Below are 21,250 nucleotides of genomic sequence, written 5' to 3' on the forward strand. Positions count from 1 at the left end.
GGTAGGGGTGATGGGGGATGTTCCCTGTGCCCTGTCCCCTGTCATTTTTGTTTGTAAAAGTCAATGTACACCCCTGGAAATAATCACTGCATGTTCCCTTCGATAGCTCAGTTGGTAGAGCGGAGGACTGTAGGGTTGTAAATCAGAAGTCCTTAGGTCGCTGGTTCAACTCCGGCTCGAAGGATGTGTTCTTTGTTGATGTCAATAAGCCTGCTTTGATTGAATGGATTAGGAATGTGCCTGTCAGCTGCTTTGAAATCTTTTAGTTTATCCATGGGAAATGATGGGATTTTGTCATCATTGTGTGTCTGTTCCTTTGTCATCTCGATTTGAAACAAATTGAAATAGTTTTGCTTTCAGGTAGGGGTGATGGGGGAAATGATTTGTTGTCATTTTTGTTTGTAAATGTGGATGTACACCCCTGTAAATAATCACTGCATGTTCCCTTCGATAGCTCAGTTGGTAGAGCGGAGGACTGTAGGGTTGTAAATCAGAAATCCTTAGGTCGCTGGTTGAACTTGAGCTCGAAGGATGTGTTGTTTGTTGATGTCCAAAAGCCTGGTTTGATTGAATGGATTAGGAATGTGCCTGTCAGCTGCTTTGAAATCTTTCAGTTTATCCATGGGAAATGATGGGATTTTGTCATCATTGTGTGTCTGTTCCTTTGTCATCTCGATTTGAAACAAATTGAAATAGTTTTGCTTTCAGGTAGGGGTGATGGGGGAAATGATTTGTTGTCATTTTTGTTTGTAAATGTGGATGTACACCCCTGTAAATAATCACTGCATGTTCCCTTCGATAGCTCAGTTGGTAGAGCGGAGGACTGTAGGGTTGTAAATCAGAAATCCTTAGGTCACTGGTTGAACTTGAGCTCGAAGGATGTGTTCTTTGTTGATGTCCAAAAGCCTGGTTTGATTGAATGGATTAGGAATGTGCCTGTCAGCTGCTTTGAAATCTTTCAGTTTATCCATGGGAAATGATGGGATTTTGTCATCATTGTGTGTCTGTTCCTTTGTCATTTCGATTTGAAACAAATTGAAATAGTTTTGCTTTCAGGTAGGGGTGATGGGGGATGTTCCCTGTGCCCTGTCCCCTGTCATTTTTGTTTGTAAAAGTCGATGTACACCCCTGGAAATAATCACTGCATGTTCCCTTCGATAGCTCAGTTGGTAGAGCGGAGGACTGTAGGGTTGTAAATCAGAAATCCTTAGGTCGCTGGTTCAACTCCGGCTCGAAGGATGTGTTCTTTGTTGATGTCAAAAAGCCTGCTTTGATTGAATGGATTAGGAATGTCCCTGTCAGCTGCTTTGAATTCTTTCTATGGGAAATGATGGGATTTTGTCATCATTGTGTGTCTGTTCCTTTGTCATTTCGATTTGAAACAAATTGAAATAGTTTTGCTTTCAGGTAGGGGTGATGGGGGAAATGATTTGTTGTCATTTTTGTTTGTAAAAGTCGATGTACACCCTTGTAAATAATCACTGCATGTTCCCTTAGATAGCTCAGTTGGTAGAGTGGAGGACTGTAGGGTTGTAAATCAGAAGTCCTTAGGTCGCTGGTTCAACTCCGGCTTGAAGGATGTGTTCTTTGTTGATGTCAAAAAGCCTTCTTTGATTGAATGGATTAGGAATGTGTCTGTCAGCTGCTTTGAAATCTTTCAGTTTATCCATGGGAAATGATGGGATTTTGTCATCATTGTGTGTCTGTTCCTTTGTCATTTCGATTTGAAACAAATTGAAATAGTTTTGCTTTCAGGTAGGGGTGATGGGGGAAATGATTTGTTGTCATTTTTGTTTGTAAATGTGGATGTACACCCCTGTAAATAATCACTGCATGTTCCCTTCGATAGCTCAGTTGGTAGAGCGGAGGACTGTAGGGTTGTAAATCAGAAATCCTTAGGTCACTGGTTGAACTTGAGCTCGAAGGATGTGTTGTTTGTTGATGTCCAAAAGCCTGGTTTGATTGAATGGATTAGGAATGTGCCTGTCAGCTGCTTTGAAATCTTTCAGTTTATCCATGGGAAATGATGGGATTTTGTCATCATTGTGTGTCTGTTCCTTTGTCATTTCGATTTGAAACAAATTGAAATAGTTTTGCTTTCAGGTAGGGGTGATGGGGGATGTTCCCTGTGCCCTGTCCCCTGTCATTTTTGTTTGTAAAAGTCAATGTACACCCCTGGAAATAATCACTGCATGTTCCCTTCGATAGCTCAGTTGGTAGAGCGGAGGACTGTAGGGTTGTAAATCAGAAGTCCTTTGGTCGCTGGTTCAACTCCGGCTCGAAGGATGTGTTCTTTGTTGATGTCAAAAAGCCTGCTTTGATTGAATGGATTAGGAATGTCCCTGTCAGCTGCTTTGAATTCTTTCTATGGGAAATGATGGGATTTTGTCATCATTGTGTGTCTGTTCCTTTGTCATTTCGATTTGAAACAAATTGAAATAGTTTTGCTTTCAGGTAGGGGTGATGGGGGAAATGATTTGTTGTCATTTTTGTTTGTAAAAGTCGATGTACACCCTTGTAAATAATCACTGCATGTTCCCTTCGATAGCTCAGTTGGTAGAGTGGAGGACTGTAGGGTTGTAAATCAGAAGTCCTTAGGTCGCTGGTTCAACTCCGGCTTGAAGGATGTGTTCTTTGTTGATGTCAAAAAGCCTGCTTTGATTGAATGGATTAGGAATGTCCCTGTCAGCTGCTTTGAATTCTTTCTATGGGAAATGATGGGATTTTGTCATCATTGTGTGTCTGTTCCTTAGTCATTTCAATTTGAAACAAATTAAGATAGTTTTGCTTTCAGGTAGGGGTGATGGGGGAAATGATTTGTTGTCATTTTTGTTTGTAAAAGTCATTTCGATTTGAAACAAATTGAAATAGTTTTGCTTTCAGGTAGGGGTGATGGGGGATGTTCCCTGTCCCCTGTCCCCTGTCATTTTTGTTTGTAAAAGTCGATGTACACCCCTGTAAATAATCACTGCATGTTCCCTTCGATAGCTCAGTTGGTAGAGCGGAGGACTGTAGGGTTGTAAATCAGAAATCCTTAGGTCGCTAGTTCAACTCCGGCTCGAAGGATGTGTTCTTTGTTGATGTCAAAAAGCCTGGTTTGATTGAATGGATTAGGAATGTCCCTGTCAGCTGCTTTGAATTCTTTCTATGGGAAATGATGGGATTTTGTCATCATTGTGTGTCTGTTCCTTTGTCATTTCGATTTGAAACAAATTGAAATAGTTTTGCTTTCAGGTAGGGGTGATGGGGGAAATGATTTGTTGTCATTTTTGTTTGTAAAAGTCGATGTACACCCTTGTAAATAATCACTGCATGTTCCCTTCGATAGCTCAGTTGGTAGAGTGGAGGACTGTAGGGTTGTAAATCAGAAGTCCTTAGGTCACTGGTTCAACTCCGGCTTGAAGGATGTGTTCTTTGTTGATGTCAAAAAGCCTGCTTTGATTGAATGGATTAGGAATGTGTCTGTCAGCTGCTTTGAAATCTTTCAGTTTATCCATGGGAAATGATGGGATTTTGTCATCATTGTGTGTCTGTTCCTTTGTCATTTCGATTTGAAACAAATTGAAATAGTTTTGCTTTCAGGTAGGGGTGATGGGGGAAATGATTTGTTGTCATTTTTGTTTGTAAAAGTCGATGTACACCCCTGTAAATAATCACCAATCAAGGGAACATGCAGTGATTATTTACAGGGGTGTACATGGATAAACTGAAAGATTTCAAAGCAGCTGACAGTTTATCCATGGGAAATGATGGGATTTTGTTTGTAAAAGTCGATGTACACCCCTGTAAATAATCACTGCACGTTCCCTTTGACAGCTCAGTTGGTAGAGCGGAGGACTGTAGGGTTGTAAATCAGAAGTCCTTAGGTTGCTGGTTCAACTCGAGCTCAAAGGATGTGTTGTTTGTTGATGTTCAAAAGCCTGGTTTGATTGAATGGATTAGGAATGTGCCTGTCAGCTGCTTTGAAATCTTTCAGTTTATCCATGGGAAATGATGGGATTTTGTCATCATTGTGTGTCTGTTCCTTTGTCATTTCGATTTGAAACGAATTGAAATAGTTTTACTTTCAGGTAGGGGTGATGGGGGAAATGATTTGTTGTCATTTTTGTTTGTAAAAGTCGATGTACACCCCTGTAAATAATCACTGCATGTTCCCTTCGATAGCTCAGTTGGTAGCACAGAGGGCTGTAGGGTTGTAAATCAGAAATCCTTAGGTTGCTGGTTCAACTCTGGCTCAAAGGATGTGTTCTTTGTTGATGTCAAAAAGCCTGGTTTGATTGAATGGATTAGGAATGTGCCTGTCAGCTGCTTTGAAATCTTTCAGTTTATCCATGGGAAATGATGGGATTTTGTCATCATTGCGTGTCTGTTCCTTTGTCATTTCGATTTGAAACAAATTGAAATAGTTTTGCTTTCAGGTAGGGGTGATGGGGGAAATGATTTGTTGTCATTTTTGTTTGTAAATGTGGATGTACACCCCTGTAAATAATCACTGCATGTTCCCTTCGATAGCTCAGTTGGTAGAGCGGAGGACTGTAGGGTTGTAAATCAGAAATCCTTAGGTCGCTGGTTGAACTTGAGCTCGAAGGATGTGTTGTTTGTTGATGTCCAAAAGCCTGGTTTGATTGAATGGATTAGGAATGTGCCTGTCAGCTGCTTTGAAATCTTTCAGTTTATCCATGGGAAATGATGGGATTTTGTCATCATTATGTGTCTGTTCCTTTGTCATTTCGATTTGAAACAAATTGAAATAGTTTTGCTTTCAGGTAGGGGTGATGGGGGAAATGATTTGTTGTCATTTTTGTTTGTAAATGTGGATGTACACCCCTGTAAATAATCACTGCATGTTCCCTTCGATAGCTCAGTTGGTAGAGCGGAGGACTGTAGGGTTGTAAATCAGAAATCCTTAGGTCGCTGGTTGAACTTGAGCTCGAAGGATGTGTTGTTTGTTGATGTCCAAAAGCCTGGTTTGATTGAATGGATTAGGAATGTGCCTGTCAGCTGCTTTGAAATCTTTCAGTTTATCCATGGGAAATGATGGGATTTTGTCATCATTGTGTGTCTGTTCCTTTGTCATTTCGATTTGAAACAAATTGAAATAGTTTTGCTTTCAGGTAGGGGTGATGGGGGAAATGATTTGTTGTCATTTTTGTTTGTAAAAGTCGATGTACACCCCTGTAAATAATCACCAATCAAGGGAACATGCAGTGATTATTTACAGGGGTGTACATGGATAAACTGAAAGATTTCAAAGCAGCTGACAGTTTATCCATGGGAAATGATGGGATTTTGTTTGTAAAAGTCAATGTACACCCCTGTAAATAATCACTGCACATTCCCTTTGATAGCTCAGTTGGTAGAGCGGAGGACTGTAGGGTTGTAAATCAGAAGTCCTTAGGTTGCTGGTTCAACTTGAGCTCGAAGGATGTGTTGTTTGTTGATGTTCAAAAGCCTGGTTTGATTGAATGGATTAGGAGTGGCCTGTCAGCTGCTTTGAAATCTTTCAGTTTATCCATGGGAAATGATGGGATTTTGTCATCATTGTGTGTCTGTTCCTTTTTCATTTCGATTTGAAACGAATTGTAATAGTTTTGCTTTCAGGTAGGGGTGATGGGGGAAATGATTTGTTGTCATTTTTGTTTGTAAAAGTCGATGTACACCCCTGTAAATAATCACTACATGTTCCCTTCGATAGCTCAGTTGGTAGAGCGGAGGACTGTAGGTTGTAAATCAGAAATCCTTACGTCGCTGGTTCAACTCCGGCTCGAAGGATGTGTTCTTTGTTGATGTCAAAAAGCCTGCTTTGATTGAATGGATTAGGAATGTCCCTGTCAGCTGCTTTGAATTCTTTCTATGGGAAATGATGGGATTTTGTCATCATTGTGTGTCTGTTCCTTTGTCATTTCGATTTGAAACAAATTGAAATAGTTTTGCTTTCAGGTAGGGGTGATGGGGGAAATGATTTGTTGTCATTTTTGTTTGTAAATGTGGATGTACACCCCTGTAAATAATCACTGCATGTTCCCTTCGATAGCTCAGTTGGTAGAGCGGAGGACTGTAGGGTTGTAAATCAGAAATCCTTAGGTCGCTGGTTGAACTTGAGCTCGAAGGATGTGTTGTTTGTTGATGTCCAAAAGCCTGGTTTGATTGAATGGATTAGGAATGTGCCTGTCAGCTGCTTTGAAATCTTTCAGTTTATCCATGGGAAATGATGGGATTTTGTCATCATTGTGTGTCTGTTCCTTTGTCATTTCGATTTGAAACAAATTGAAATAGTTTTGCTTTCAGGTAGGGGTGATGGGGGATGTTCCCTGTGCCCTGTCCCCTGTCATTTTTGTTTGTAAAAGTCGATGTACACCCCTGGAAATAATCACTGCATGTTCCCTTCGATAGCTCAGTTGGTAGAGCGGAGGACTGTAGGGTTGTAAATCAGAAATCCTTAGGTCGCTGGTTCAACTCCGGCTCGAAGGATGTGTTCTTTGTTGATGTCAAAAAGCCTGCTTTGATTGAATGGATTAGGAATGTCCCTGTCAGCTGCTTTGAATTCTTTCTATGGGAAATGATGGGATTTTGTCATCATTGTGTGTCTGTTCCTTTGTCATTTCGATTTGAAACAAATTGAAATAGTTTTGCTTTCAGGTAGGGGTGATGGGGGAAATGATTTGTTGTCATTTTTGTTTGTAAAAGTCGATGTACACCCTTGTAAATAATCACTGCATGTTCCCTTCGATAGCTCAGTTGGTAGAGTGGAGGACTGTAGGGTTGTAAATCAGAAGTCCTTAGGTCGCTGGTTCAACTCCGGCTTGAAGGATGTGTTCTTTGTTGATGTCAAAAAGCCTGCTTTGATTGAATGGATTAGGAATGTGTCTGTCAGCTGCTTTGAAATCTTTCAGTTTATCCATGGGAAATGATGGGATTTTGTCATCATTGTGTGTCTGTTCCTTTGTCATTTCGATTTGAAACAAATTGAAATAGTTTTGCTTTCAGGTAGGGGTGATGGGGGATGTTCCCTGTGCCCTGTCCCCTGTCATTTTTGTTTGTAAAAGTCGATGTACACCCCTGGAAATAATCACTGCATGTTCCCTTCGATAGCTCAGTTGGTAGAGCGGAGGACTGTAGGGTTGTAAATCAGAAATCCTTAGGTCGCTGGTTCAACTCCGGCTCGAAGGATGTGTTCTTTGTTGATGTCAAAAAGCCTGCTTTGATTGAATGGATTAGGACTGTCCCTGTCAGCTGCTTTGAATTCTTTCTATGGGAAATGATGGGATTTTGTCATCATTGTGTGTCTGTTCCTTTGTCATTTCGATTTGAAACAAATTGAAATAGTTTTGCTTTCAGGTAGGGGTGATGGGGGAAATGATTTGTTGTCATTTTTGTTTGTAAAAGTCGATGTACACCCTTGTAAATAATCACTGCATGTTCCCTTCGATAGCTCAGTTGGTAGAGTGGAGGACAGTAGGGTTGTAAATCAGAAGTCCTTAGGTCGCTGGTTCAACTCCGGCTTGAAGGATGTGTTCTTTCTTGATGTCAAAAAGCCTGCTTTGATTGAATGGATTAGGAATGTGTCTGTCAGCTGCTTTGAAATCTTTCAGTTTATCCATGGGAAATGATGGGATTTTGTCATCATTGTGTGTCTGTTCCTTTGTCATTTCGATTTGAAACAAATTGAAATAGTTTTGCTTTCAGGTAGGGGTGATGGGGGAAATGATTTGTTGTCATTTTTGTTTGTAAATGTGGATGTACACCCCTGTAAATAATCACTGCATGTTCCCTTCGATAGCTCAGTTGGTAGAGCGGAGGACTGTAGGGTTGTAAATCAGAAATCCTTAGGTCACTGGTTGAACTTGAGCTCGAAGGATGTGTTCTTTGTTGATGTCCAAAAGCCTGGTTTGATTGAATGGATTAGGAATGTGCCTGTCAGCTGCTTTGAAATCTTTCAGTTTATCCATGGGAAATGATGGGATTTTGTCATCATTGTGTGTCTGTTCCTTTGTCATTTCGATTTGAAACAAATTGAAATAGTTTTGCTTTCAGGTAGGGGTGATGGGGGATGTTCCCTGTGCCCTGTCCCCTGTCATTTTTGTTTGTAAAAGTCGATGTACACCCCTGGAAATAATCACTGCATGTTCCCTTCGATAGCTCAGTTGGTAGAGCGGAGGACTGTAGGGTTGTAAATCAGAAATCCTTAGGTCGCTGGTTCAACTCCGGCTCGAAGGATGTGTTCTTTGTTGATGTCAAAAAGCCTGCTTTGATTGAATGGATTAGGAATGTCCCTGTCAGCTGCTTTGAATTCTTTCTATGGGAAATGATGGGATTTTGTCATCATTGTGTGTCTGTTCCTTTGTCATTTCGATTTGAAACAAATTGAAATAGTTTTGCTTTCAGGTAGGGGTGATGGGGGAAATGATTTGTTGTCATTTTTGTTTGTAAAAGTCGATGTACACCCTTGTAAATAATCACTGCATGTTCCCTTCGATAGCTCAGTTGGTAGAGTGGAGGACTGTAGGGTTGTAAATCAGAAGTCCTTAGGTCGCTGGTTCAACTCCGGCTTGAAGGATGTGTTCTTTGTTGATGTCAAAAAGCCTGCTTTGATTGAATGGATTAGGAATGTGTCTGTCAGCTGCTTTGAAATCTTTCAGTTTATCCATGGGAAATGATGGGATTTTGTCATCATTGTGTGTCTGTTCCTTTGTCATTTCGATTTGAAACAAATTGAAATAGTTTTGCTTTCAGGTAGGGGTGATGGGGGAAATGATTTGTTGTCATTTTTGTTTGTAAATGTGGATGTACACCCTTGTAAATAATCACTGCATGTTCCCTTCGATAGCTCAGTTGGTAGAGCGGAGGACTGTAGGGTTGTAAATCAGAAATCCTTAGGTCACTGGTTGAACTTGAGCTCGAAGGATGTGTTGTTTGTTGATGTCCAAAAGCCTGGTTTGATTGAATGGATTAGGAATGTGCCTGTCAGCTGCTTTGAAATCTTTCAGTTTATCCATGGGAAATGATGGGATTTTGTCATCATTGTGTGTCTGTTCCTTTGTCATTTCGATTTGAAACAAATTGAAATAGTTTTGCTTTCAGGTAGGGGTGATGGGGGATGTTCCCTGTGCCCTGTCCCCTGTCATTTTTGTTTGTAAAAGTCAATGTACACCCCTGGAAATAATCACTGCATGTTCCCTTCGATAGCTCAGTTGGTAGAGCGGAGGACTGTAGGGTTGTAAATCAGAAGTCCTTAGGTCGCTGGTTCAACTCCGGCTCGAAGGATGTGTTCTTTGTTGATGTCAATAAGCCTGCTTTGATTGAATGGATTAGGAATGTGCCTGTCAGCTGCTTTGAAATCTTTTAGTTTATCCATGGGAAATGATGGGATTTTGTCATCATTGTGTGTCTGTTCCTTTGTCATCTCGATTTGAAACAAATTGAAATAGTTTTGCTTTCAGGTAGGGGTGATGGGGGAAATGATTTGTTGTCATTTTTGTTTGTAAATGTGGATGTACACCCCTGTAAATAATCACTGCATGTTCCCTTCGATAGCTCAGTTGGTAGAGCGGAGGACTGTAGGGTTGTAAATCAGAAATCCTTAGGTCGCTGGTTGAACTTGAGCTCGAAGGATGTGTTGTTTGTTGATGTCCAAAAGCCTGCTTTGATTGAATGGATTAGGAATGTGCCTGTCAGCTGCTTTGAAATCTTTCAGTTTATCCATGGGAAATGATGGGATTTTGTCATCATTGTGTGTCTGTTCCTTTGTCATCTCGATTTGAAACAAATTGAAATAGTTTTGCTTTCAGGTAGGGGTGATGGGGGAAATGATTTGTTGTCATTTTTGTTTGTAAATGTGGATGTACACCCCTGTAAATAATCACTGCATGTTCCCTTCGATAGCTCAGTTGGTAGAGCGGAGGACTGTAGGGTTGTAAATCAGAAATCCTTAGGTCACTGGTTGAACTTGAGCTCGAAGGATGTGTTCTTTGTTGATGTCCAAAAGCCTGGTTTGATTGAATGGATTAGGAATGTGCCTGTCAGCTGCTTTGAAATCTTTCAGTTTATCCATGGGAAATGATGGGATTTTGTCATCATTGTGTGTCTGTTCCTTTGTCATTTCGATTTGAAACAAATTGAAATAGTTTTGCTTTCAGGTAGGGGTGATGGGGGATGTTCCCTGTGCCCTGTCCCCTGTCATTTTTGTTTGTAAAAGTCGATGTACACCCCTGGAAATAATCACTGCATGTTCCCTTCGATAGCTCAGTTGGTAGAGCGGAGGACTGTAGGGTTGTAAATCAGAAATCCTTAGGTCGCTGGTTCAACTCCGGCTCGAAGGATGTGTTCTTTGTTGATGTCAAAAAGCCTGCTTTGATTGAATGGATTAGGAATGTCCCTGTCAGCTGCTTTGAATTCTTTCTATGGGAAATGATGGGATTTTGTCATCATTGTGTGTCTGTTCCTTTGTCATTTCGATTTGAAACAAATTGAAATAGTTTTGCTTTCAGGTAGGGGTGATGGGGGAAATGATTTGTTGTCATTTTTGTTTGTAAAAGTCGATGTACACCCTTGTAAATAATCACTGCATGTTCCCTTCGATAGCTCAGTTGGTAGAGTGGAGGACTGTAGGGTTGTAAATCAGAAGTCCTTAGGTCGCTGGTTCAACTCCGGCTTGAAGGATGTGTTCTTTGTTGATGTCAAAAAGCCTTCTTTGATTGAATGGATTAGGAATGTGTCTGTCAGCTGCTTTGAAATCTTTCAGTTTATCCATGGGAAATGATGGGATTTTGTCATCATTGTGTGTCTGTTCCTTTGTCATTTCGATTTGAAACAAATTGAAATAGTTTTGCTTTCAGGTAGGGGTGATGGGGGAAATGATTTGTTGTCATTTTTGTTTGTAAATGTGGATGTACACCCCTGTAAATAATCACTGCATGTTCCCTTCGATAGCTCAGTTGGTAGAGCGGAGGACTGTAGGGTTGTAAATCAGAAATCCTTAGGTCACTGGTTGAACTTGAGCTCGAAGGATGTGTTGTTTGTTGATGTCCAAAAGCCTGGTTTGATTGAATGGATTAGGAATGTGCCTGTCAGCTGCTTTGAAATCTTTCAGTTTATCCATGGGAAATGATGGGATTTTGTCATCATTGTGTGTCTGTTCCTTTGTCATTTCGATTTGAAACAAATTGAAATAGTTTTGCTTTCAGGTAGGGGTGATGGGGGATGTTCCCTGTGCCCTGTCCCCTGTCATTTTTGTTTGTAAAAGTCAATGTACACCCCTGGAAATAATCACTGCATGTTCCCTTCGATAGCTCAGTTGGTAGAGCGGAGGACTGTAGGGTTGTAAATCAGAAGTCCTTTGGTCGCTGGTTCAACTCCGGCTCGAAGGATGTGTTCTTTGTTGATGTCAAAAAGCCTGCTTTGATTGAATGGATTAGGAATGTCCCTGTCAGCTGCTTTGAATTCTTTCTATGGGAAATGATGGGATTTTGTCATCATTGTGTGTCTGTTCCTTTGTCATTTCGATTTGAAACAAATTGAAATAGTTTTGCTTTCAGGTAGGGGTGATGGGGGAAATGATTTGTTGTCATTTTTGTTTGTAAAAGTCGATGTACACCCTTGTAAATAATCACTGCATGTTCCCTTCGATAGCTCAGTTGGTAGAGTGGAGGACTGTAGGGTTGTAAATCAGAAGTCCTTAGGTCGCTGGTTCAACTCCGGCTTGAAGGATGTGTTCTTTGTTGATGTCAAAAAGCCTGCTTTGATTGAATGGATTAGGAATGTCCCTGTCAGCTGCTTTGAATTCTTTCTATGGGAAATGATGGGATTTTGTCATCATTGTGTGTCTGTTCCTTAGTCATTTCAATTTGAAACAAATTAAGATAGTTTTGCTTTCAGGTAGGGGTGATGGGGGAAATGATTTGTTGTCATTTTTGTTTGTAAAAGTCATTTCGATTTGAAACAAATTGAAATAGTTTTGCTTTCAGGTAGGGGTGATGGGGGATGTTCCCTGTCCCCTGTCCCCTGTCATTTTTGTTTGTAAAAGTCGATGTACACCCCTGTAAATAATCACTGCATGTTCCCTTCGATAGCTCAGTTGGTAGAGCGGAGGACTGTAGGGTTGTAAATCAGAAATCCTTAGGTCGCTAGTTCAACTCCGGCTCGAAGGATGTGTTCTTTGTTGATGTCAAAAAGCCTGCTTTGATTGAATGGATTAGGAATGTCCCTGTCAGCTGCTTTGAATTCTTTCTATGGGAAATGATGGGATTTTGTCATCATTGTGTGTCTGTTCCTTTGTCATTTCGATTTGAAACAAATTGAAATAGTTTTGCTTTCAGGTAGGGGTGATGGGGGAAATGATTTGTTGTCATTTTTGTTTGTAAAAGTCGATGTACACCCTTGTAAATAATCACTGCATGTTCCCTTCGATAGCTCAGTTGGTAGAGTGGAGGACTGTAGGGTTGTAAATCAGAAGTCCTTAGGTCGCTGGTTCAACTCCGGCTTGAAGGATGTGTTCTTTGTTGATGTCAAAAAGCCTGCTTTGATTGAATGGATTAGGAATGTGTCTGTCAGCTGCTTTGAAATCGTTCAGTTTATCCATGGGAAATGATGGGATTTTGTCATCATTGTGTGTCTGTTCCTTTGTCATTTCAATTTGAAACAAATTGAAATAGTTTTGCTTTCAGGTAGGGGTGATGGGGGAAATGATTTGTTGTCATTTTTGTTTGTAAATGTGGATGTACACCCCTGTAAATAATCACTGCATGTTCCCTTCGATAGCTCAGTTGGTAGAGCGGAGGACTGTAGGGTTGTAAATCAGAAATCCTTAGGTCACTGGTTGAACTTGAGCTCGAAGGATGTGTTGTTTGTTGATGTCCAAAAGCCTGCTTTGATTGAATGGATTAGGAATGTGCCTGTCAGCTGCTTTGAAATCTTTCAGTTTATCCATGGGAAATGATGGGATTTTGTCATCATTGTGTGTCTGTTCCTTTGTCATTTCGATTTGAAACAAATTGAAATAGTTTTGCTTTCAGGTAGGGGTGATGGGGGATGTTCCCTGTGCCCTGTCCCCTGTCATTTTTGTTTGTAAAAGTCGATGTACACCCCTGGAAATAATCACTGCATGTTCCCTTCGATAGCTCAGTTGGTAGAGCGGAGGACTGTAGGGTTGTAAATCAGAAATCCTTAGGTCGCTGGTTCAACTCCGGCTCGAAGGATGTGTTCTTTGTTGATGTCAAAAAGCCTGCTTTGATTGAATGGATTAGGAATGTCCCTGTCAGCTGCTTTGAATTCTTTCTATGGGAAATGATGGGATTTTGTCATCATTGTGTGTCTGTTCCTTTGTCATTTCGATTTGAAACAAATTGAAATAGTTTTGCTTTCAGGTAGGGGTGATGGGGGAAATGATTTGTTGTCATTTTTGTTTGTAAATGTGGATGTACACCCCTGTAAATAATCACTGCATGTTCCCTTCGATAGCTCAGTTGGTAGAGCGGAGGACTGTAGGGTTGTAAATCAGAAATCCTTAGGTCACTGGTTGAACTTGAGCTCGAAGGATGTGTTCTTTGTTGATGTCCAAAAGCCTGGTTTGATTGAATGGATTAGGAATGTGCCTGTCAGCTGCTTTGAAATCTTTCAGTTTATCCATGGGAAATGATGGGATTTTGTCATCATTGTGTGTCTGTTCCTTTGTCATTTCGATTTGAAACAAATTGAAATAGTTTTGCTTTCAGGTAGGGGTGATGGGGGATGTTCCCTGTGCCCTGTCCCCTGTCATTTTTGTTTGTAAAAGTCGATGTACACCCCTGGAAATAATCACTGCATGTTCCCTTCGATAGCTCAGTTGGTAGAGCGGAGGACTGTAGGGTTGTAAATCAGAAATCCTTAGGTCGCTGGTTCAACTCCGGCTCGAAGGATGTGTTCTTTGTTGATGTCAAAAAGCCTGCTTTGATTGAATGGATTAGGAATGTGTCTGTCAGCTGCTTTGAATTCTTTCTATGGGAAATGATGGGATTTTGTCATCATTGTGTGTCTGTTCCTTTGTCATTTCGATTTGAAACAAATTGAAATAGTTTTGCTTTCAGGTAGGGGTGATGGGGGAAATGATTTGTTGTCATTTTTGTTTGTAAAAGTCGATGTACACCCTTGTAAATAATCACTGCATGTTCCCTTCGATAGCTCAGTTGGTAGAGTGGAGGACTGTAGGGTTGTAAATCAGAAGTCCTTAGGTCGCTGGTTCAACTCCGGCTTGAAGGATGTGTTCTTTGTTGATGTCAAAAAGCCTGCTTTGATTGAATGGATTAGGAATGTGTCTGTCAGCTGCTTTGAAATCTTTCAGTTTATCCATGGGAAATGATGGGATTTTGTCATCATTGTGTGTCTGTTCCTTTGTCATTTCGATTTGAAACAAATTGAAATAGTTTTGCTTTCAGGTAGGGGTGATGGGGGAAATGATTTGTTGTCATTTTTGTTTGTAAATGTGGATGTACACCCCTGTAAATAATCACTGCATGTTCCCTTCGATAGCTCAGTTGGTAGAGCGGAGGACTGTAGGGTTGTAAATCAGAAATCCTTAGGTCACTGGTTGAACTTGAGCTCGACGGATGTGTTGTTTGTTGATGTCCAAAAGCCTGGTTTGATTGAATGGATTAGGAATGTGCCTGTCAGCTGCTTTGAAATCTTTCAGTTTATCCATGGGAAATGATGGGATTTTGTCATCATTGTGTGTCTGTTCCTTTGTCATTTCGATTTGAAACAAATTGAAATAGTTTTGCTTTCAGGTAGGGGTGATGGGGGATGTTCCCTGTGCCCTGTCCCCTGTCATTTTTGTTTGTAAAAGTCAATGTACACCCCTGGAAATAATCACTGCATGTTCCCTTCGATAGCTCAGTTGGTAGAGCGGAGGACTGTAGGGTTGTAAATCAGAAGTCCTTAGGTCGCTGGTTCAACTCCGGCTCGAAGGATGTGTTCTTTGTTGATGTCAATAAGCCTGCTTTGATTGAATGGATTAGGAATGTGCCTGTCAGCTGCTTTGAAATCTTTTAGTTTATCCATGGGAAATGATGGGATTTTGTCATCATTGTGTGTCTGTTCCTTTGTCATCTCGATTTGAAACAAATTGAAATAGTTTTGCTTTCAGGTAGGGGTGATGGGGGAAATGATTTGTTGTCATTTTTGTTTGTAAATGTGGATGTACACCCCTGTAAATAATCACTGCATGTTCCCTTCGATAGCTCAGTTGGTAGAGCGGAGGACTGTAGGGTTGTAAATCAGAAATCCTTAGGTCGCTGGTTGAACTTGAGCTCGAAGGATGTGTTGTTTGTTGATGTCCAAAAGCCTGGTTTGATTGAATGGATTAGGAATGTGCCTGTCAGCTGCTTTGAAATCTTTCAGTTTATCCATGGGAAATGATGGGATTTTGTCATCATTGTGTGTCTGTTCCTTTGTCATCTCGATTTGAAACAAATTGAAATAGTTTTGCTTTCAGGTAGGGGTGATGGGGGAAATGATTTGTTGTCATTTTTGTTTGTAAATGTGGATGTACACCCCTGTAAATAATCACTGCATGTTCCCTTCGATAGCTCAGTTGGTAGAGCGGAGGACTGTAGGGTTGTAAATCAGAAATCCTTAGGTCACTGGTTGAACTTGAGCTCGAAGGATGTGTTCTTTGTTGATGTCCAAAAGCCTGGTTTGATTGAATGGATTAGGAATGTGCCTGTCAGCTGCTTTGAAATCTTTCAGTTTATCCATGGGAAATGATGGGATTTTGTCATCATTGTGTGTCTGTTCCTTTGTCATTTCGATTTGAAACAAATTGAAATAGTTTTGCTTTCAGGTAGGGGTGATGGGGGATGTTCCCTGTGCCCTGTCCCCTGTCATTTTTGTTTGTAAAAGTCAATGTACACCCCTGTAAATAATCACTGCATGTTCCCTTCGATAGCTCAGTTGGTAGAGCGGAGGACTGTAGGGTTGTAAATCAGAAATCCTTAGGTCGCTGGTTCAACTCCGGCTCGAAGGATGTGTTCTTTGTTGATGTCAAAAAGCCTGCTTTGATTGAATGGATTAGGAATGTCCCTGTCAGCTGCTTTGAATTCTTTCTATGGGAAATGATGGGATTTTGTCATCATTGTGTGTCTGTTCCTTTGTCATTTCGATTTGAAACAAATTGAAATAGTTTTGCTTTCAGGTAGGGGTGATGGGGGAAATGATTTGTTGTCATTTTTGTTTGTAAAAGTCGATGTACACCCTTGTAAATAATCACTGCATGGTCCCTTCGATAGCTCAGTTGGTAGAGTGGAGGACTGTAGGGTTGTAAATCAGAAGTCCTTAGGTCGCTGGTTCAACTCCGGCTTGAAGGATGTGTTCTTTGTTGATGTCAAAAAGCCTTCTTTGATTGAATGGATTAGGAATGTGTCTGTCAGCTGCTTTGAAATCTTTCAGTTTATCCATGGGAAATGATGGGATTTTGTCATCATTGTGTGTCTGTTCCTTTGTCATTTCGATTTGAAACAAATTGAAATAGTTTTGCTTTCAGGTAGGGGTGATGGGGGAAATGATTTGTTGTCATTTTTGTTTGTAAATGTGGATGTACACCCCTGTAAATAATCACTGCATGTTCCCTTCGATAGCTCAGTTGGTAGAGCGGAGGACTGTAGGGTTGTAAATCAGAAATCCTTAGGTCACTGGTTGAACTTGAGCTCGAAGGATGTGTTGTTTGTTGATGTCCAAAAGCCTGCTTTGATTGAATGGATTAGGAATGTGCCTGTCAGCTGCTTTGAAATCTTTCAGTTTATCCATGGGAAATGATGGGATTTTGTCATCATTGTGTGTCTGTTCCTTTGTCATTTCGATTTGAAACAAATTGAAATAGTTTTGCTTTCAGGTAGGGGTGATGGGGGATGTTCCCTGTGCCCTGTCCCCTGTCATTTTTGTTTGTAAAAGTCGATGTACACCCCTGGAAATAATCACTGCATGTTCCCTTCGATAGCTCAGTTGGTAGAGCGGAGGACTGTAGGGTTGTAAATCAGAAATCCTTAGGTCGCTGGTTCAACTCCGGCTCGAAGGATGTGTTCTTTGTTGATGTCAAAAAGCCTGCTTTGATTGAATGGATTAGGAATGTCCCTGTCAGCTGCTTTGAATTCTTTCTATGGGAAATGATGGGATTTTGTCATCATTGTGTGTCTGTTCCTTTGTCATTTCGATTTGAAACAAATTGAAATAGTTTTGCTTTCAGGTAGGGGTGATGGGGGAAATGATTTGTTGTCATTTTTGTTTGTAAAAGTCGATGTACACCCTTGTAAATAATCACTGCATGTTCCCTTCGATAGCTCAGTTGGTAGAGTGGAGGACAGTAGGGTTGTAAATCAGAAGTCCTTAGGTCGCTGGTTCAACTCCGGCTTGAAGGATGTGTTCTTTGTTGATGTCAAAAAGCCTGCTTTGATTGAATGGATTAGGAATGTGTCTGTCAGCTGCTTTGAAATCTTTCAGTTTATCCATGGGAAATGATGGGATTTTGTCATCATTGTGTGTCTGTTCCTTTGTCATTTCGATTTGAAACAAATTGAAATAGTTTTGCTTTCAGGTAGGGGTGATGGGGGAAATGATTTGTTGTCATTTTTGTTTGTAAATGTGGATGTACACCCCTGTAAATAATCACTGCATGTTCCCTTCGATAGCTCAGTTGGTAGAGCGGAGGACTGCAGGGTTGTAAATCAGAAATCCTTAGGTCACTGGTTGAACTTGAGCTCGAAGGATGTGTTCTTTGTTGATGTCCAAAAGCCTGGTTTGATTGAATGGATTAGGAATGTGCCTGTCAGCTGCTTTGAAATCTTTCAGTTTATCCATGGGAAATGATGGGATTTTGTCATCATTGTGTGTCTGTTCCTTTGTCATTTCGATTTGAAACAAATTGAAATAGTTTTGCTTTCAGGTAGGGGTGATGGGGGATGTTCCCTGTGCCCTGTCCCCTGTCATTTTTGTTTGTAAAAGTCGATGTACACCCCTGGAAATAATCACTGCATGTTCCCTTCGATAGCTCAGTTGGTAGAGCGGAGGACTGTAGGGTTGTAAATCAGAAATCCTTAGGTCGCTGGTTCAACTCCGGCTCGAAGGATGTGTTCTTTGTTGATGTCAAAAAGCCTGCTTTGATTGAATGGATTAGGAATGTGTCTGTCAGCTGCTTTGAATTCTTTCTATGGGAAATGATGGGATTTTGTCATCATTGTGTGTCTGTTCCTTTGTCATTTTGATTTGAAACAAATTGAAATAGTTTTGCTTTCAGGTAGGGGTGATGGGGGAAATGATTTGTTGTCATTTTTGTTTGTAAAAGTCGATGTACACCCTTGTAAATAATCACTGCATGTTCCCTTCGATAGCTCAGTTGGTAGAGTGGAGGACTGTAGGGTTGTAAATCAGAAGTCCTTAGGTCGCTGGTTCAACTCCGGCTTGAAGGATGTGTTCTTTGTTGATGTCAAAAAGCCTGCTTTGATTGAATGGATTAGGAATGTGTCTGTCAGCTGCTTTGAAATCTTTCAGTTTATCCATGGGAAATGATGGGATTTTGTCATCATTGTGTGTCTGTTCCTTTGTCATTTCGATTTGAAACAAATTGAAATAGTTTTGCTTTCAGGTAGGGGTGATGGGGGAAATGATTTGTTGTCATTTTTGTTTGTAAATGTGGATGTACACCCCTGTAAATAATCACTGCATGTTCCCTTCGATAGCTCAGTTGGTAGAGCGGAGGACTGTAGGGTTGTAAATCAGAAATCCTTAGGTCACTGGTTGAACTTGAGCTCGAAGGATGTGTTGTTTGTTGATGTCCAAAAGCCTGGTTTGATTGAATGGATTAGGAATGTGCCTGTCAGCTGCTTTGAAATCTTTCAGTTTATCCATGGGAAATGATGGGATTTTGTCATCATTGTGTGTCTGTTCCTTTGTCATTTCGATTTGAAACAAATTGAAATAGTTTTGCTTTCAGGTAGGGGTGATGGGGGATGTTCCCTGTGCCCTGTCCCCTGTCATTTTTGTTTGTAAAAGTCAATGTACACCCCTGGAAATAATCACTGCATGTTCCCTTCGATAGCTCAGTTGGTAGAGCGGAGGACTGTAGGGTTGTAAATCAGAAGTCCTTAGGTCGCTGGTTCAACTCCGGCTCGAAGGATGTGTTCTTTGTTGATGTCAATAAGCCTGCTTTGATTGAATGGATTAGGAATGTGCCTGTCAGCTGCTTTGAAATCTTTTAGTTTATCCATGGGAAATGATGGGATTTTGTCATCATTGTGTGTCTGTTCCTTTGTCATCTCGATTTGAAACAAATTGAAATAGTTTTGCTTTCAGGTAGGGGTGATGGGGGAAATGATTTGTTGTCATTTTTGTTTGTAAATGTGGATGTACACCCCTGTAAATAATCACTGCATGTTCCCTTCGATAGCTCAGTTGGTAGAGCGGAGGACTGTAGGGTTGTAAATCAGAAATCCTTAGGTCGCTGGTTGAACTTGAGCTCGAAGGATGTGTTGTTTGTTGATGTCCAAAAGCCTGGTTTGATTGAATGGATTAGGAATGTGCCTGTCAGCTGCTTTGAAATCTTTCAGTTTATCCATGGGAAATGATGGGATTTTGTCATCATTGTGTGTCTGTTCCTTTGTCATCTCGATTTGAAACAAATTGAAATAGTTTTGCTTTCAGGTAGGGGTGATGGGGGAAATGATTTGTTGTCATTTTTGTTTGTAAATGTGGATGTACACCCCTGTAAATAATCACTGCATGTTCCCTTCGATAGCTCAGTTGGTAGAGCGGAGGACTGTAGGGTTGTAAATCAGAAATCCTTAGGTCACTGGTTGAACTTGAGCTCGAAGGATGTGTTCTTTGTTGATGTCCAAAAGCCTGGTTTGATTGAATGGATTAGGAATGTGCCTGTCAGCTGCTTTGAAATCTTTCAGTTTATCCATGGGAAATGATGGGATTTTGTCATCATTGTGTGTCTGTTCCTTTGTCATTTCGATTTGAAACAAATTGAAATAGTTTTGCTTTCAGGTAGGGGTGATGGGGGATGTTCCCTGTGCCCTGTCCCCTGTCATTTTTGTTTGTAAAAGTCGATGTACACCCCTGGAAATAATCACTGCATGTTCCCTTCGATAGCTCAGTTGGTAGAGCGGAGGACTGTAGGGTTGTAAATCAGAAATCCTTAGGTCGCTGGTTCAACTCCGGCTCGAAGGATGTGTTCTTTGTTGATGTCAAAAAGCCTGCTTTGATTGAATGGATTAGGAATGTCCCTGTCAGCTGCTTTGAATTCTTTCTATGGGAAATGATGGGATTTTGTCATCATTGTGTGTCTGTTCCTTTGTCATTTCGATTTGAAACAAATTGAAATAGTTTTGCTTTCAGGTAGGGGTGATGGGGGAAATGATTTGTTGTCATTTTTGTTTGTAAAAGTCGATGTACACCCTTGTAAATAATCACTGCATGGTCCCTTCGATAGCTCAGTTGGTAGAGTGGAGGACTGTAGGGTTGTAAATCAGAAGTCCTTAGGTCGCTGGTTCAACTCCGGCTTGAAGGATGTGTTCTTTGTTGATGTCAAAAAGCCTTCTTTGATTGAATGGATTAGGAATGTGTCTGTCAGCTGCTTTGAAATCTTTCAGTTTATCCATGGGAAATGATGGGATTTTGTCATCATTGTGTGTCTGTTCCTTTGTCATTTCGATTTGAAACAAATTGAAATAGTTTTGCTTTCAGGTAGGGGTGATGGGGGAAATGATTTGTTGTCATTTTTGTTTGTAAATGTGGATGTACACCCCTGTAAATAATCACTGCATGTTCCCTTCGATAGCTCAGTTGGTAGAGCGGAGGACTGTAGGGTTGTAAATCAGAAATCCTTAGGTCACTGGTTGAACTTGAGCTCGAAGGATGTGTTGTGTGTTGATGTCCAAAAGCCTGGTTTGATTGAATGGATTAGGAATGTGCCTGTCAGCTGCTTTGAAATCTTTCAGTTTATCCATGGGAAATGATGGGATTTTGTCATCATTGTGTGTCTGTTCCTTTGTCATTTCGATTTGAAACAAATTGAAATAGTTTTGCTTTCAGGTAGGGGTGATGGGGGATGTTCCCTGTGCCCTGTCCCCTGTCATTTTTGTTTGTAAAAGTCAATGTACACCCCTGGAAATAATCACTGCATGTTCCCTTCGATAGCTCAGTTGGTAGAGCGGAGGACTGTAGGGTTGTAAATCAGAAGTCCTTAGGTCGCTGGTTCAACTCCGGCTCGAAGGATGTGTTCTTTGTT

The 21,250-nt window shown here is 40.8% G+C and overlaps 30 non-coding genes across 30 annotated transcripts; all 30 read left to right on the forward strand.

Annotated features, from left to right (window-relative positions):
- The first annotated feature begins 96 nt into the window (after positions 1–96).
- trnay-gua (transfer RNA tyrosine (anticodon GUA)) lies at positions 97–184 on the forward strand. The gene is given in 2 exon segments: positions 97–133; positions 149–184. It is a non-coding gene; the product is annotated as a tRNA-Tyr (tRNA).
- Positions 185–1,151: 967 nt separating this feature from the next.
- Positions 1,152–1,239, forward strand: trnay-gua (transfer RNA tyrosine (anticodon GUA)). The gene is given in 2 exon segments: positions 1,152–1,188; positions 1,204–1,239. It is a non-coding gene; the product is annotated as a tRNA-Tyr (tRNA).
- A 959-nt stretch (positions 1,240–2,198) lies between these two features.
- Positions 2,199–2,286, forward strand: trnay-gua (transfer RNA tyrosine (anticodon GUA)). The gene is given in 2 exon segments: positions 2,199–2,235; positions 2,251–2,286. It is a non-coding gene; the product is annotated as a tRNA-Tyr (tRNA).
- Positions 2,287–2,978: 692 nt separating this feature from the next.
- On the forward strand, positions 2,979–3,066 carry trnay-gua (transfer RNA tyrosine (anticodon GUA)). The gene is given in 2 exon segments: positions 2,979–3,015; positions 3,031–3,066. It is a non-coding gene; the product is annotated as a tRNA-Tyr (tRNA).
- Positions 3,067–5,685: 2,619 nt separating this feature from the next.
- Positions 5,686–5,772, forward strand: trnay-gua (transfer RNA tyrosine (anticodon GUA)). Its single transcript is given in 2 exon segments — positions 5,686–5,722; positions 5,737–5,772. It is a non-coding gene; the product is annotated as a tRNA-Tyr (tRNA).
- A 611-nt stretch (positions 5,773–6,383) lies between these two features.
- Positions 6,384–6,471, forward strand: trnay-gua (transfer RNA tyrosine (anticodon GUA)). Its single transcript is given in 2 exon segments — positions 6,384–6,420; positions 6,436–6,471. It is a non-coding gene; the product is annotated as a tRNA-Tyr (tRNA).
- Positions 6,472–6,723: 252 nt separating this feature from the next.
- Positions 6,724–6,811, forward strand: trnay-gua (transfer RNA tyrosine (anticodon GUA)). The gene is given in 2 exon segments: positions 6,724–6,760; positions 6,776–6,811. It is a non-coding gene; the product is annotated as a tRNA-Tyr (tRNA).
- Positions 6,812–7,082: 271 nt separating this feature from the next.
- On the forward strand, positions 7,083–7,170 carry trnay-gua (transfer RNA tyrosine (anticodon GUA)). The gene is given in 2 exon segments: positions 7,083–7,119; positions 7,135–7,170. It is a non-coding gene; the product is annotated as a tRNA-Tyr (tRNA).
- A 959-nt stretch (positions 7,171–8,129) lies between these two features.
- On the forward strand, positions 8,130–8,217 carry trnay-gua (transfer RNA tyrosine (anticodon GUA)). Its single transcript is given in 2 exon segments — positions 8,130–8,166; positions 8,182–8,217. It is a non-coding gene; the product is annotated as a tRNA-Tyr (tRNA).
- Positions 8,218–8,469: 252 nt separating this feature from the next.
- trnay-gua (transfer RNA tyrosine (anticodon GUA)) lies at positions 8,470–8,557 on the forward strand. The gene is given in 2 exon segments: positions 8,470–8,506; positions 8,522–8,557. It is a non-coding gene; the product is annotated as a tRNA-Tyr (tRNA).
- A 619-nt stretch (positions 8,558–9,176) lies between these two features.
- Positions 9,177–9,264, forward strand: trnay-gua (transfer RNA tyrosine (anticodon GUA)). The gene is given in 2 exon segments: positions 9,177–9,213; positions 9,229–9,264. It is a non-coding gene; the product is annotated as a tRNA-Tyr (tRNA).
- Positions 9,265–10,231: 967 nt separating this feature from the next.
- Positions 10,232–10,319, forward strand: trnay-gua (transfer RNA tyrosine (anticodon GUA)). Its single transcript is given in 2 exon segments — positions 10,232–10,268; positions 10,284–10,319. It is a non-coding gene; the product is annotated as a tRNA-Tyr (tRNA).
- Positions 10,320–10,571: 252 nt separating this feature from the next.
- Positions 10,572–10,659, forward strand: trnay-gua (transfer RNA tyrosine (anticodon GUA)). Its single transcript is given in 2 exon segments — positions 10,572–10,608; positions 10,624–10,659. It is a non-coding gene; the product is annotated as a tRNA-Tyr (tRNA).
- A 619-nt stretch (positions 10,660–11,278) lies between these two features.
- On the forward strand, positions 11,279–11,366 carry trnay-gua (transfer RNA tyrosine (anticodon GUA)). Its single transcript is given in 2 exon segments — positions 11,279–11,315; positions 11,331–11,366. It is a non-coding gene; the product is annotated as a tRNA-Tyr (tRNA).
- Positions 11,367–11,618: 252 nt separating this feature from the next.
- Positions 11,619–11,706, forward strand: trnay-gua (transfer RNA tyrosine (anticodon GUA)). The gene is given in 2 exon segments: positions 11,619–11,655; positions 11,671–11,706. It is a non-coding gene; the product is annotated as a tRNA-Tyr (tRNA).
- A 352-nt stretch (positions 11,707–12,058) lies between these two features.
- trnay-gua (transfer RNA tyrosine (anticodon GUA)) lies at positions 12,059–12,146 on the forward strand. The gene is given in 2 exon segments: positions 12,059–12,095; positions 12,111–12,146. It is a non-coding gene; the product is annotated as a tRNA-Tyr (tRNA).
- Positions 12,147–12,398: 252 nt separating this feature from the next.
- trnay-gua (transfer RNA tyrosine (anticodon GUA)) lies at positions 12,399–12,486 on the forward strand. The gene is given in 2 exon segments: positions 12,399–12,435; positions 12,451–12,486. It is a non-coding gene; the product is annotated as a tRNA-Tyr (tRNA).
- Positions 12,487–13,105: 619 nt separating this feature from the next.
- Positions 13,106–13,193, forward strand: trnay-gua (transfer RNA tyrosine (anticodon GUA)). The gene is given in 2 exon segments: positions 13,106–13,142; positions 13,158–13,193. It is a non-coding gene; the product is annotated as a tRNA-Tyr (tRNA).
- Positions 13,194–13,804: 611 nt separating this feature from the next.
- On the forward strand, positions 13,805–13,892 carry trnay-gua (transfer RNA tyrosine (anticodon GUA)). Its single transcript is given in 2 exon segments — positions 13,805–13,841; positions 13,857–13,892. It is a non-coding gene; the product is annotated as a tRNA-Tyr (tRNA).
- Positions 13,893–14,144: 252 nt separating this feature from the next.
- On the forward strand, positions 14,145–14,232 carry trnay-gua (transfer RNA tyrosine (anticodon GUA)). The gene is given in 2 exon segments: positions 14,145–14,181; positions 14,197–14,232. It is a non-coding gene; the product is annotated as a tRNA-Tyr (tRNA).
- A 619-nt stretch (positions 14,233–14,851) lies between these two features.
- Positions 14,852–14,939, forward strand: trnay-gua (transfer RNA tyrosine (anticodon GUA)). Its single transcript is given in 2 exon segments — positions 14,852–14,888; positions 14,904–14,939. It is a non-coding gene; the product is annotated as a tRNA-Tyr (tRNA).
- A 967-nt stretch (positions 14,940–15,906) lies between these two features.
- trnay-gua (transfer RNA tyrosine (anticodon GUA)) lies at positions 15,907–15,994 on the forward strand. The gene is given in 2 exon segments: positions 15,907–15,943; positions 15,959–15,994. It is a non-coding gene; the product is annotated as a tRNA-Tyr (tRNA).
- A 252-nt stretch (positions 15,995–16,246) lies between these two features.
- trnay-gua (transfer RNA tyrosine (anticodon GUA)) lies at positions 16,247–16,334 on the forward strand. Its single transcript is given in 2 exon segments — positions 16,247–16,283; positions 16,299–16,334. It is a non-coding gene; the product is annotated as a tRNA-Tyr (tRNA).
- Positions 16,335–16,953: 619 nt separating this feature from the next.
- trnay-gua (transfer RNA tyrosine (anticodon GUA)) lies at positions 16,954–17,041 on the forward strand. The gene is given in 2 exon segments: positions 16,954–16,990; positions 17,006–17,041. It is a non-coding gene; the product is annotated as a tRNA-Tyr (tRNA).
- A 959-nt stretch (positions 17,042–18,000) lies between these two features.
- Positions 18,001–18,088, forward strand: trnay-gua (transfer RNA tyrosine (anticodon GUA)). Its single transcript is given in 2 exon segments — positions 18,001–18,037; positions 18,053–18,088. It is a non-coding gene; the product is annotated as a tRNA-Tyr (tRNA).
- Positions 18,089–18,340: 252 nt separating this feature from the next.
- Positions 18,341–18,428, forward strand: trnay-gua (transfer RNA tyrosine (anticodon GUA)). Its single transcript is given in 2 exon segments — positions 18,341–18,377; positions 18,393–18,428. It is a non-coding gene; the product is annotated as a tRNA-Tyr (tRNA).
- Positions 18,429–19,047: 619 nt separating this feature from the next.
- trnay-gua (transfer RNA tyrosine (anticodon GUA)) lies at positions 19,048–19,135 on the forward strand. Its single transcript is given in 2 exon segments — positions 19,048–19,084; positions 19,100–19,135. It is a non-coding gene; the product is annotated as a tRNA-Tyr (tRNA).
- Positions 19,136–20,102: 967 nt separating this feature from the next.
- Positions 20,103–20,190, forward strand: trnay-gua (transfer RNA tyrosine (anticodon GUA)). The gene is given in 2 exon segments: positions 20,103–20,139; positions 20,155–20,190. It is a non-coding gene; the product is annotated as a tRNA-Tyr (tRNA).
- A 252-nt stretch (positions 20,191–20,442) lies between these two features.
- On the forward strand, positions 20,443–20,530 carry trnay-gua (transfer RNA tyrosine (anticodon GUA)). The gene is given in 2 exon segments: positions 20,443–20,479; positions 20,495–20,530. It is a non-coding gene; the product is annotated as a tRNA-Tyr (tRNA).
- Positions 20,531–21,149: 619 nt separating this feature from the next.
- Positions 21,150–21,237, forward strand: trnay-gua (transfer RNA tyrosine (anticodon GUA)). Its single transcript is given in 2 exon segments — positions 21,150–21,186; positions 21,202–21,237. It is a non-coding gene; the product is annotated as a tRNA-Tyr (tRNA).
- The last annotated feature ends 13 nt before the right edge of the window (positions 21,238–21,250 follow it).

The sequence above is a fragment of the Labrus bergylta genome, chromosome 14 (genome assembly GCF_963930695.1).
Source record: "Labrus bergylta chromosome 14, fLabBer1.1, whole genome shotgun sequence".
In the NCBI taxonomy this organism is placed as follows: domain Eukaryota; kingdom Metazoa; phylum Chordata; class Actinopteri; order Labriformes; family Labridae; genus Labrus; species Labrus bergylta.